At 37.7% G+C, this 13481-nt stretch overlaps 1 protein-coding gene and 1 long non-coding RNA gene across 3 annotated transcripts in view; both read left to right on the forward strand.

Moving 5' to 3' along the window:
• The window catches only part of DMD (dystrophin), a 2147259-nt gene that overhangs the window by 469740 nt on the left and 1664038 nt on the right, over positions 1 to 13481 (forward strand). The window lies entirely within an intron of this gene.
• LOC145535979 (uncharacterized) lies at positions 774 to 3884 on the forward strand. The gene is made up of 2 exons (XR_014075566.1): positions 774 to 3313; positions 3512 to 3884. It is a non-coding gene; the product is annotated as an uncharacterized LOC145535979 (long non-coding RNA).

The following is a 13481-nucleotide window of genomic DNA, read 5'->3' on the forward strand; positions in this document are numbered from 1 at the left end:
CTCAGGGATTGAACCTGAGTCTCTTGCATCTCCTACATAGGCAGGCAGATTCTTTACCACTGGCATCACCTGGGAAGCCTCAAAATAATAGTAGATTCTGCCAAATTATTTTCTAAAATGATTATAATAATTCCTGTTATCTACATCAGTAAATGAAGTATCAAGTTCCCATCCCTTGCAAATAACCTTGAATATATTTCTCAGCATCTCACTCTGTCCCTTCTTTCTCTAATCATAATTTATAAGTTATTTTCCCCAGTTGATTCATTCACCAAATACTTATTGAGTACTTCCTATGTGGAAAGACTCTGATTGATAATGGGCAACCATCAAACAGACTAATCTCAAGGAATGTGGAGGATAATGGGAGAGATACCAGTTCCACTAAAATCTGGACCTTTCCATCTGTCTCCTATCTTTCATACAACTTACAGTCATGGGATATTTACTGTCTGTGGCAATTCAGTAGGGGAAATGTTTGCACTCAGAGGTGAAAATGGGCAGAGAAGGCTTTCTGCATCTCAAATTTTTCCTGAGGATAGCATGGTATTAAATATGACAGTTAAATAATCCTGTTAAACACTGTGAGGTATATTAATTTAATTTCACTCATTACTAAGTGGAGCATGTCCCTACTTTTTACTACAAGGTATTTTAGAAGCAAGAAATCCTAGGTTACGGTAATGTTTCTTTTATTTATTATCTAATTGGTCTTGGTGGTGGTGGTTTAGTCGCCATGTCGTGTCTGACTCTTGCGACCCCATGGACTGTAGCCTGCCAGGATTCTCTGTCTGTGGGATTAGGTACATTATATAATATCTAGGTATTTATCTCCACATTTGTGTAAGGGGATAGGAATAGTTACCTTGAGGGATTTTTGTAATAAGTAGGAAAAAGAATCAGTAGAGTGAAAAAGCGGAGTACAAGCACAAAATACAAATATACCTTTTAAAAATTCAATGTTACTCAGTTTCTTTACTGCCAATTACACATATTTTTCTGTTTCAGAAGTTTTTTCATAATCTATATCTTATTCACCAATATACAGCTTTCCATGGACTGCTTTCTAAGTAGCAAACTATTAGAATACTTAAAAAAAAAATCTGTCACGTTGGCCGACCCGAGTCTGTTTTATTGCAAATACCCAGGCATTTAACTTGAACATAAGATTTAGTAATCAGGAGGAAACTCATCAAGCTCAAGCTTATATTTTCTGCAGTTGTGGCTCTCTAAAACTTTGGAAAAGGCATTTGCAACTTTAAAAATCTGAATTTCTCAAGAAGCATTAGATATGTAAGCTGCAAGTATATAAAAACCAAATAAATTTCTAAACAGTTGTTTTGTGGAATGATGAATCTGCTCAGCTGCATTCTACTAATTCAGATGGTAACCTGCTTGCTATAAAGAAATGAATGTAAAGCAGGAACAGAAAAAACAATTTTGCAGTAACTGACTCGCCTCATCCACGCTGGCAGGTATTCCCTCCACCGGTCGCCAATATAAGGATTAAGAGAGAAAGAATGGGTGCTAAATGAAATCAAAATAAACATTGAATGTAAAAACAAAAACATATGGAACTCAGAACGGGGAAATGAGAAAGGGAACAACAAATTTTAAGTTCTTTTTTTCTTAGCTTCACGTTCTGTCTAAAAGATGAAGCATTCACTGCCTGATTACTTGTTTAGTATTGTGCCAAGGGAACTCAGAAGAAAAAAAAATTAGAAATGATCCTTGCTTTCAAGCAACTCTTAGTATAACTTGGGAGTCAGGACTAACTGAAATGGGGCAATTGGCCTGAAAGAAAGCTGTATATGAAGTAGTAAATTTCATCTTATCCTGTATGAGTGCTGTAGAAATCTATGAGAGAGATCAGCAAGGCTGCAATGGAAAATAGAAAACTACCACAGGTAGGAGTTGAGCTGCTGAAACTTAAAGATGTTAAAATAGGATGAGATAAAAAGGGAGATGGGAGCATTTCTGGCTATGAAACAAGATTAGAGCATATATAGAAGTAATGAACAGAAATTGGGAGAAACAAAACATACAGGTTGAGTGAAAGAGGGCAATTTTTTCATCTTTTCATTTCTGTCTGCCTTTTTTGTGGACACATGTTTGAGCCCATTGCTCTGGCCTTGACGAACTGGAAGATATAATTTTACTTCCTCTGAAAATAATAGCCACCCTTTATTGAGACCTTACTGTGTGGCAGGTACTGTGCTGAGATTTATACTTACTATCTCTTGTAATCATGGGGATACCTGTCTGAGGCCAGGATACAGTATATTAAGTGGGGAGTTTGTCTGACTCCTAAGTTTGAGATCCCAATCTTGATGTTACTGACCTTTAAGGAGCGTCTTAAATAATTATGGGAAGTCATGGTGCTAGTGCTAAGTCACTTTAGTCGTGTCCAGTTCTTTGTGACCCCATAGACTGTGGCCCGCCAGGCTCCTCTGTCTGTGGGATTTTCCAGGCAGAAAACTGGAGTGGGTTGTCATTTCCTTCTCCAGGGAATCTTCCCAACCAAAGGATCGAACCTGCTTCTCATGTCTCCTGCGTTGTCAGGTGAGTTTTTCCCACTAGCACCAGCTGGGAATGCCCAAGGTGCTAGGTCATTGTATAATAGAGTCAGGTGCCACTGTGTGGAAGTTTAATGTAACTTCTGTATTCAGTTGAAGAGGAGGAGAAAGCTGAATTTTCAAAGGCCATGAAAGACAAGCCTGTATTGAGTAGAATGGAATCTAAAGAGAACAATATGTAGCAATTTACAAGGAGCAGCATGAAGACGTTAATTTAAATGCTGCCTCTCCTAGTCTGAAGATGTGTGACCTTGGGGAGGCTGGGCCACCTCACTTTTCTGAGCACTGCTTTCCTCATCTACATTAACAATATCATTAGAGGACCGCCCCAACTTATATAACTTGCTTGTACGTGGTCAGTTATGTCTAACTCTTTATGAACCCATGGACTGTATCCTTCCAGGCCCCTCTGTCCATGGGTTTTCCTAGGCAAGAATACTGGAGTGGGTTGCCCTCCCCTCCTCCAGGGGATCTTCCTGACCCAGGTATGGAACCTGAGTCTCTTATGTCTCCTGCATTGCAGGCAGATTCTTTACTGAGTTACCAGGGAAGCCCTTATTTTTGGATTAGACACTGCATTGGCCCCTAAAGCTAAACATTAAGAAGACATAGCCACTTCCTATGAGAGCTCACACTGTAGGTGAAAGAGGTAGTTGAGCGTCTCTGTTTGGGTTTCTCAGAAACAAAGCCTGATGTGAGGCCTCGATTTCTGCTAATTTATTTGAAAGTGAGCTGCAGTCCATGGGGTTGCAAAGAGTCGAACATGACTAAGTGACTGAACAGCAACATTCTAACCAAAGACCCTGATGCCGGAAAGATTGAAGGCAGAAGGAGAAGAGGGTGACAGAGGAGAGATGGCATCACCCACTTGATGGACATGAGTTTGAGCAAACTCAGGGAGATGGTGAGGGACAGGGAATTCTGCAGTGCTGCAGTCCATGGGGTTGCAAAGAGTCAGACACGACTTGGCAACTAAACAACAACAATTTGAAAGTGAACTTAGGAATATGAGCAAGCTGTAACTTGAGATAAAGACATAGGAAAAGTGAGTAAAGAGAACATTATTGTGCTGATGACTGTCAACTGGACCTCAACCCTACCAGGGACCCACTGAGGAAATTTGTAGAATTTTCCCTCAAAAATGTGACTGTGAAGGGCAATTCCTCTTTCTCCATCCTATCAAATGAGAGTCATTTCCTGGGCATTAAACTTTTGGGAAAACAGGAGTTGTAGCTGCAATTAGAGATGGATTGAGGGGAGGCTATATAAGATACAAAGCAAGTGCTACTCAAAATATACCTAGAAAAAGAGCTAAGAAGATAAGAAAGTAGGAATGGAACACATTCTGGAGGGCCTTAAAGCTGGGCTAAAAAGGTGTGAAATGTGTTTGTCTCAACATTTTTCTCCTTCCTTTCCTGAATCATATAATTTGTTAAGACCGTGGTTTAAACACCCATCATTTAAAAGTTGATATTTTATTTCAAAATACATGGGATTTTTAGAGTATCTTTGTTAATTTTTCATATTGATATTAATTTCTCATTTAAATGCTTTCTTTTCTGCAATCACCCTCTGTGTGTTTTCAGTCTCTAACTTTACTGAAGTTTTCAATGGCTAAGTCAAATGTCTCTCTTGGTAAATGTCATATTTCACCTGAAAATATGTGGGTTATTTTCAAATATCTTTTGATATTGACCTCTAACAGAATTCCACAGTGATAAGAGAACAGACTCTCGATGATTTCAGTACCTTTAGGCCATCAAATTTTTATTTGGTCTTATGTCCAAATAAACCTGGTCTTATGTCCCTGGGTATGTTCCAGTATCTCCTAGTTTGTCGTCCATGGAAACTTGAATAGAATTTGTATCCTATTTTTGTGTGAAAATTGTATAAATCTTAATTATGTTGAATTGGTTCATGGTGCTTTTCGGGTCATGTCCTTCTACTTCTCTGTGTATTCATTCTATTAACTTTTGAGAGTTAGATAATGAAACTCCAGTTAAAAATCTTACCTACTTAAAAAATAATTGCAATGTATAGTGGAACTACATGTAACCTTGATCCGTCTTTTCCAAGTTTCCTTAAATGTGTTATCATAGTTTCATAATTAAAAAAAAAATAAAAAAATCCACACACACACACAAAAAGAATGTGGTTTACCTCTCACATGCAGAGAACAAACAAGTCGGGAGAGGGAAGGAGGAGAAGCAATAAGGGGATTCAGATACAGAAATTGTTGGGTATAAAATAAGCTACAAGGGTGTGCTGTACAACATGGGGAATATAGTCAATGTTTTGCAATAAGCATATTTAGAGTATAACCTTTAAAATTTGTGAATCCCTCTATAGTACACCTGGAACTTATATAATATTTTACATCAACTATTCCTTAACAACAGCAGAAAAGAACTTGTGAACCGTAGTGACTTTCCTATTAATAAGGACTGATTTGGTCCTGAAGATGGCTCCATGTAACCAAGAATTTATTGCCTCATTTTAAACTCAGTGAACATCTGTGTAGAGATATAGGGCAGGTGGTTTCTGTAGATTCTCTCCCATGCTGTCTTTGGGTTGCTTAATCATAAATATAAAGTTGGCAAAATGTAGAATGGGCAGGAAACAGCACATGTTTTGATATATATGCTTGACTGTCTCCATAGGTACAGCCTCTGCCTTTTTATAGATGCCATGGAGTGCATTTTGTCACGGCTTTCTCCAGTTAATCCAGAAGATTTCGTGTTGAGTTAGTTATTGTCCTTGAAACATGTATTCATCTATATAGATCAATGGATTGATTCATTTATTTTCCAGCTTAGTCCACAAGGGGATTACGATTATATATATATTTTTTCTGATGATTTGTTTAATCTAAATGGCTAAGACATTAGGATATTGGAATCACATCTACTTGCCCAGAGGGTTATTTGAATGTCTGAAAGTTTTTCGTGGTCTCGTATAATCTTTGCATGCGTCTGGTTTTTAATGACTTCACTGTCATCAAAAATCATCAGCAGCTGTGCGTTTTTCTCCTTCTGATCTACTCAGCATTCACAGTTAGCTTTCTGCACTTTGTCATTTTAGAAGCAGGTACAAAGTAATGAAATTTATGACTTAATAAGAAAAATAGGCATTGAAGCTGCTGAAATATGTTCTTTTCAGCTTTATTTCTGTTGTGAGGAGTCTAGGTTCTTGTTTATGAAATATTTGAAAAATTTCTGATCAGAATGCAATTTATTGTTCAGCCAATATAGTGAGATAATCCTTCCTTCTGTGGAACAAATGGATTTTAATAAATTCCTTAACGTGCGATATTACTAATGTTTAATTTATATGTATGTTGTTTAGTCGCTGAGTTGTGTCCGACTCTTTTGTGACCCCATGGACTGTAGCCCACCAGAAATTTCTGTCCATGGGATTTCCCAGCAAAGAATACAGGGGTGAGTTGCCATTCCCTTCTCCAGGGGATCTTTCCAACCCAGAGATCAAACCCCCGTCACCTGCACTGGCAGGTAGATTCTTTACCTCTGAGCCACTGTGGAAGCCCAATTTATATATAATACTTAGTACTGCTTAAAAAATATATTCATTGGAAGAAAAAGAGCCAGTAGCCATAGAATATTAATAAACTATTGAATTTCTTTAGTTACAGTAACTAAGTGATAAGTAGTAAGACCTTTAATATTTACAATAACAATTGCATTCTTCTTTTCCTGAGATTAAGCTTGCTGATTACATTGCATCAAGAAAAATTAATTAGTTTGCTCCAGTGAAGCAGTTAATGTAGCATGAGTGTTACCCATTCCCTATTTTCCTCTGTACCTAACTTATAAATTAAAAGACGCTTACTCCTTGGAAGGAAAGTTATGACCAACCTAGACAGCATATTAAAAAGCAGAGACATTACTTTGCCCACAAAGGTCTGTCTAGTCAAGGGTATGGTTTTTCCAGTGGTCATGTATGGATGTGAGAGCTGGACTATAAAGAAAGCTGAGTGCCGAAGAATTGATGCTTTTGAACTGTGGTGTTGGAGAAGACTCTTGAGGGTCCCTTGCACTGCAAGGAAATCCAACCAGTCCATCCTAAAGGAGATCAGTACTGGGTTTTCATTGGAAGAACGGATGTTGAGGCTGAAGCTCCAATCCTTTGGCCACCTGATGCGAAGAGCTGACTCATTGGAAAAGACCCTGATGCTGGGAATGATTGAGGGTAGGAGGAGAAGGGGACAACAGAGGATGAGATGGTTGGATGGCATCACCAACTCGATGGACATGGGTTTGGGTGGACTCCGGGAGTTGGTGATGGACAGGGAGGCCTGGTGTGTTGTGGTTCATGGGGTCGAAAAGAGTCGGACACGACTGAGCGACTGAACTGAACTGAACTATTTTGAAAATCTGGTGCTAAAGTGACAAAAATGCATTTTTAAATCCAAACCAAAGTTAGTCTTATGGCTGTTTACATTTAACTTATATCTTATACTCATTAATCAAAAGATTGCATATTATTACAAAACATTTGTAATTGAGAGTTAACTAGAAATATACAAGTATCATTGTGTTATGAAACATTGATTACTCATCCATATATTATTATGTTTAGTTGCTATGGGATTCAATTTAAGTAAGCATATTATCTGCCCTCTGGGTGCTTCCATCTATTAGAATTAATAAGCCATTTCAAAGATTCTGACCTGAAAAGATTTAGAATCCAGTTATGTGAATTAATGAAGTCATTTATTTTAAAGCAATATGTGCTCACTTCTGAATCTAATTTTAAAATATAGTTTTACTCATGTTGCATTTAAAAATTGTTTGATCTGTTGTAAACATCATTGTATTAAGACAAAATTTTTAGAAGAGAGAATTGCTCTCAAATTCAGCCCTTGGTTTACCGTACCTATTGATTACTTAATAAAGACAGATTTTTCCTACACAGATCCCTTCATCCTGTCAAAGCTGTCCTGTCTACTTGAACCTACAGGGCCTGGACCCTTTTCACTCTAACTCAGAATCTCATAGTCAGTACTACCTAGACTTTCTTTTGACTGGAAATTATTAAGCGCAAGAAAGACAAATATCTGTAAAGGACTGAAAAGGTCTTATATAGTTCAATTCAGTTCAGTTACTCAGTCGTGTCTGACTCTTTGTGACCCCATGGACTGCAGCAAGCCAGGCTTCCCTGTCCATCACCAACTCCTGGAGCTTACTCAAACTCATGTCCATTGAGTCAGTGATCTCATCCAACCATCTCATCCTCTGTTGTCCCCTTCTCCTCCTGCCTTCAATCTTTCCCAGCATCAGGGTCTTTTCCAATGAGTCAGTTCTTTGCATCAGGTGGCCACAATATTGGAGTTTCAGCCTCAGTATCAATCCTTCCAATGAATATTCAGGACTGATTTTCTTTAGAAATGACTAGTTGAATCTCCTTGCAGTCCAAGGGACTCTCAAGAGTCTTCTCCAACTCCATAGTTCAAAAGCATCAATTCTCAGCGCTCAGCTTTCTTTATAGTCCAACTCTCATATCCATACATGACTGCTGGAAAACCATAGCTTTGACTAGACAGACCTTTGTTGGCAAAGTGATGTCTCTGCTTTTTAATATGCTGTCTAGGTTGATAATGCCTTTTCTTCCAAGGAGCAAGCATCTTTTAATTTCATGCCTGCAGTCACCATCTGTACATCTGTAGTGATTTTGGAGCCCAAGAAAATGAAGTCTGTCACTGTTTCTATTGTTTCCCCATCTATTTGCCATGAAGTGATGGGACTGGATGCCATGATCTTAGTTTTCTGAATGCTGAGTTTTAAGCCACCTTTTTCATTCTCCTCTTTCATGAAGAGGGTCTTTAGTTCTTCTTCACTTTCTGCCATAAGGATGGTGTCATCTGCATATCTGAGGTTATTGATATTTCTCCCAGCAATAAAATAAAAAAAAAATAATATAGAAAAAAAATAAAAATAAATAAAAAAAAATAAAAAATAGAATAAAAAAAATCACACCTTCAGTTGCTTATATCAAATTAATGAAATAATTAGATTGATTGCCAATGTCAAAAATAACATGACCTTGCATTTCCTGAGATACCTATGTTGTATTCATGTATACTACTGAGAAGACATTGTCACTGGAGAAGTAAAAATTCCATGATCTAGTCTTAGTTTTGTTTTTGTTTTTTAATCACCAATTGGTTGTATACCATACAATTTGCTAAACTTCCCTGCACTCTAGATTTCTCAGCTTTAAGAGAAATTATATTGGCCATATGATTTCTAAATTAATATGAACTCTATAATATTGTTCTTTTTCTATATACATCCAAGTATTTTGACATATCAGGTAGACAAGTTTTAAATTTAAACTTGGGTATTAATCTGGACAGACATTTCTTCAGGAAATAGATGGAGACCTATACCCTAAAATGTCCTTGGTTCCAGGTAAATGCCAGTAGCATTGGCCACTGGTAGAATACTATGTGAATGCATATTCTGTACAATGAAATGCTTGGGAATTGACATGGATTTTACTTACAGATAAATATTCATTCACAAATGCTACATAATAATTGAGCTTTTATTATCAAGCTGTTCAAACTAGTATACAAAGAAAAAAGATACTTTTTATCCTCATGGGAAAAAAGAATAGATACATAGACAGTGCTTCATCAGTGCAGTGAGTAGGGTAAAACATATATGCTGTGAAAGATCAAGAGTGCTTTGCAAGCAGATCATGCATTGAACCAAGATTGATACTGTCAGAGAAGTTTTGCAAGAGAAGTGGTAGCTCAGCTGATATTCAAAGGAGCAGACAAATAGGATTTTTCAGGCAGAGAAGACGTAGTGTACGGAGGCTAGAAAGAACAAAAATATCACATTACTTCTGGGAAAATATTCATGGTGAAGGATGCACAGGAGTCACAATGGTGGAGGGAACCATCTGCACAATGATTTCATGGCTACTCAGCTGTCTTAAAATTGGTTATTTGTCTTCTAAATCAAATGTGTAGTTCCTGTAACTTAGTAGTTCCTGTAACTTAAAAAAAAGTAACACTACACACGATACCAAGTGCAAATTAGATACTCATTGACCTACCATATAGATCCGCCTTGAAATTTTCTATGTGTTTGGATCTGCAGTTAGCTCTTTATTGAACCGTTGACCTAAATTCGTGGCTTGCTCAACAGTAAGGCATATTTGTGAATGGCTGTGAGTGTTTCATAAAATTCAAGACGGCATTCTTTTACTGTGGGACCTACTTCTTTGGGAAATGCTTTATTTCTGTTTGCGTAAAATAGTGAGCCAGGATCTGGAGTATCATGAGTTAAGATGATGTTATATCATCTTTATAACAGAGTTGACTAGAGAAGTGATACCATACTGACTTGCTGTGACAATGTGTTCTGTAGATAGAATAGCTCTTTAATAATAAGGGCTCTTGAGACATGCTGTCTAGGTTTGAATCCTAGTGGTACCACTAAAAAGCTGTCTAACTTATGCTTCAGTTTCCTCACCTATGAAATGGTGATGATAATAGCATATATCTGAGAAGACTAGTTTGAGGATTAACTGATTCATAGTAATTCAATAGTTAATTCATAGTTAATTCAATCTGGGGTCTCCCACATTGCAGGAGGATTCTTTACCTGCTGAGCCACCAGGGAAGCCCAAGAATACTGGAGTGGGTAGCCTATCCCTTCTCCAGCGGATCTTCCCAGCCCAGGAATCAAACTGGGGTCTCCTGCATTGCAGGCAGATTCTTTACCAGCTGAGCTACCAGAGAAACCCTGGTATTATTATTAAATGGTTTGACATATATTTAAAGTGGCAAAGTGTACTAGTGAAAATTGGTGAGCTCTTGGAATTAGCCTGTTTAATCAAGAATACTTCTATACAACAATAGTACTTAGTTTCCCACATACTCTTCTAAATGCTGTGTTCATAACCATCTCCTATTCCTTATTTCCTCCCTTCCCACTTTCATATGAACATATCCATAGCCTTTTCTATGTTTCCAAAACCTGATACATGGACGAAAAATAAGGTATCTGATTTATAGTATGATGTTATAAATTATCATATAAAATATCATGTTGCTAAAGTCCATACCAGATATGTACTGCATACATTTCTTGATTTATTTCTAAAATAAGCAGGTTTTCCTTCTTTCCAAAATACAAATGTTACTTAACTTTATACTTAAATATGGGAAGCTTTGCTCATTTTGGGTGCTAAGTTGCTTAGGTGTGTCCAACTCTGTGACCCTTTGGGCTGTAGCCCACCAGGCTCCTCTGTCTATGGGACTTTCTGGAAAGAAAACTGGAGTGGGTTGCCATTTCCTCTTCCAGGGGATCTTCCCAACCCAGGGATCAAACCCGTGTTTCCTGTGTCTCCTGCATTGCAGGCAGATTCTTGACCACTGACCCATTGGGGAGGCCCTTTGCTCCGTTTAGTGAGAATCATATTTTAATTCTTATATTTAATGAAATTTCTATTTTAATCAGAAGAAACTATCTTTCTCAAGGTTAGATAGAGGTTGAAGTGATGGATTGATAGTATCTTTTTGTGTCTGATGACATGTTACTTTTCATATGGTCCGTGAAGTAGCAATATATGCTATTTTCCTATGGTGGGGAGAAAAATCCATAGCTATTTTTAATGTTGTAAATCACAGCTAGAGTAATAAACACTTATGTGTGTCTTCTATGCATGTAGAACTCTATTGGGTTCATGGAGCAAAAGTGAAAAATAAGGCAGAGCTTCTGTCTTTAATCTCATGGAAAGGGCCAACAGCCATATTAAAAAAAAATCAGTGAACTGTATGTAAATACTTATGTTTTAATATGAGCAGACTATGATTTGTTAATAAAAATAATAGTTATAATACCTAATTCCTAATGTCAAATCTTTTGGGTATATGTATTATTGGACACAAATTTTTAAGTTTACATTGCAAATTTGTTTTTATCAACCATGGATATTCATACATTCTGATTACTTAGTCAATAATGGGGTCTTTGGCTGATTATCAGTTGCCGATTTATGGTTTTTTAATAGATAAAATGAATTTTTAGTTACTTTTGCTTTAGTGTCTACCTCAGTTATCACAACCTTGGATAGATTAAATTAACTGGAAACTTGAAGGCATCAGTTTAGCCAAGATCTTCAAATACTGTCTTAAAGGTGTTATGAACTTGAAATATTGGCCATTTCCTTTTATTCTTTTTCCATTTTCTCAGAAAAATGCTAATAAGAAATGTATTCTTGGCAGGCAGAAAGCAGGGGAAAAAACAGGATAATTTACAAACTGTTTAATAACCCTGTGAGCAATTGAGTGTTGACCATATAAATTCTAGATAATATTATTATACCCAGGTTGGCTGTTAAAGAGTCATAAAGGAAAGAAATCTAGACGTCTATTTTCTAGATTAGTATTGAAATGGAGCTCTCATCATTGCATACCATTTAGTTGGGGAGACAGAATTTTATTTAATTAAATGACTCATTAGTTGTATTGGATTCCCGCCAAATTGTTTCATCACGGTTTGTCAAATGATAATTTCGCAAGTGTCAGTGACAGTCAAGACGTTGGACATTTGTTTTCTCTTTTCTCACCTGCTGAGTCACAGTTCTCAAGGGTGGATATTATGGTGATGCAGTCACACCTGAGACTTTGTTTTACATTTTCTATTCAGCCTAGTTAATTTGGAAAATAAGTCATGCCCATAGTACTTGAAATAGCAAGCATATCCCTTTCCTACACTGGCCTCTCGTGTTTAGGTCTTAGAGGCAGTGAGGACCTAGTGGAACATTTGCCATACAGTCCCCAAAAGGGAAAACATTTTCTGCCAGTCATGTCATTACATCAGACAGTCTAGCTGGCACCCATAGAAGAAAAGAAAAGTGCTTGTGTGCTGTGCTTCAGGCAGAATAGCTCAGCAGATCACTGTGAACGATTTTAAGGATGTGACTGGTGGCTTGTTTTCTGCAACGTCTGGCTTAATAGTCTTCCTGCATCATAGAATGTGAGATGTGTTCACATTTATTAGTACCGTTACTTTAAAGGAAACTTTTTGAATAAAACTTTGGTTTCCAAATTTGTTCTTTAGCTGCTCAGGGGTATCCAACTCTTTGTGACCCCATGGACTGCAGCCCACCAGGCTTCCCTGTCCTTCACCATCTCCCAGAGTTTGTTCAAACTCATGTCCACCGAGTCGGTGATGCCATCCAACCATCTCATCCTCTGTCGCCCCCTTCTCCTGCTGCCATCAGTCTTTCCCAGCATCGGGGTCTTTTCCAATGAGTCGGCTCTTCGCATCAGGTGGCCATAGTATTGGAGTTTAAGCCTCAGTCCTTTCAATGAATATTCAGGACTGATTTCCTTTAGGATTGACTGGCTTGATCTCCTTGCAGTCCAAGGGACTCTCAAGAGTCTTCAGCATAAATCAAAAGCATCAATTCTTTGGCACTCAGCCTTCTTTATGGTCTAACTATCACATCTGTACATAACTACTGGAAAGACCTTTGACTGTACGGACCTTTACACTTTCAATCTAAACCCATTGATAGTCTGTTTTTAACCATGGATGGGTAGCATACCCATTGATTTAGTCAATATTGCCTTTCATGGTTTGACTTGAAGTGTTAATCACTCAGTCATGTCCGACTGATTGTGATCCCATGGACTATAGCCCATCAGGCTCCTCTGTCCATGGGATTCTCCAGGCAAGAATTCTGGAGTGGGTAGCCATTCCCTTCTCCAAGGGGTCTTCCTGACCCAGGGATCAAATCTGGGTCTCCTTCATTGTAGGCAGATTCTTTACCATCTGAGCCACCAGGGTAGGTTTGACTTAGCAATCTTAATTTCCTTTAAATAATAGATATAAGGCGTGGCTTTTCCTAGCCAAAAAACTCTTT

The sequence above is a fragment of the Giraffa tippelskirchi genome, chromosome X, assembly GCF_054371585.1.
Source record: "Giraffa tippelskirchi isolate mGirTip1 chromosome X, T2T-mGirTip1v1.2.pri, whole genome shotgun sequence".
Classification (NCBI taxonomy): Eukaryota; Metazoa; Chordata; class Mammalia; order Artiodactyla; family Giraffidae; genus Giraffa; species Giraffa tippelskirchi.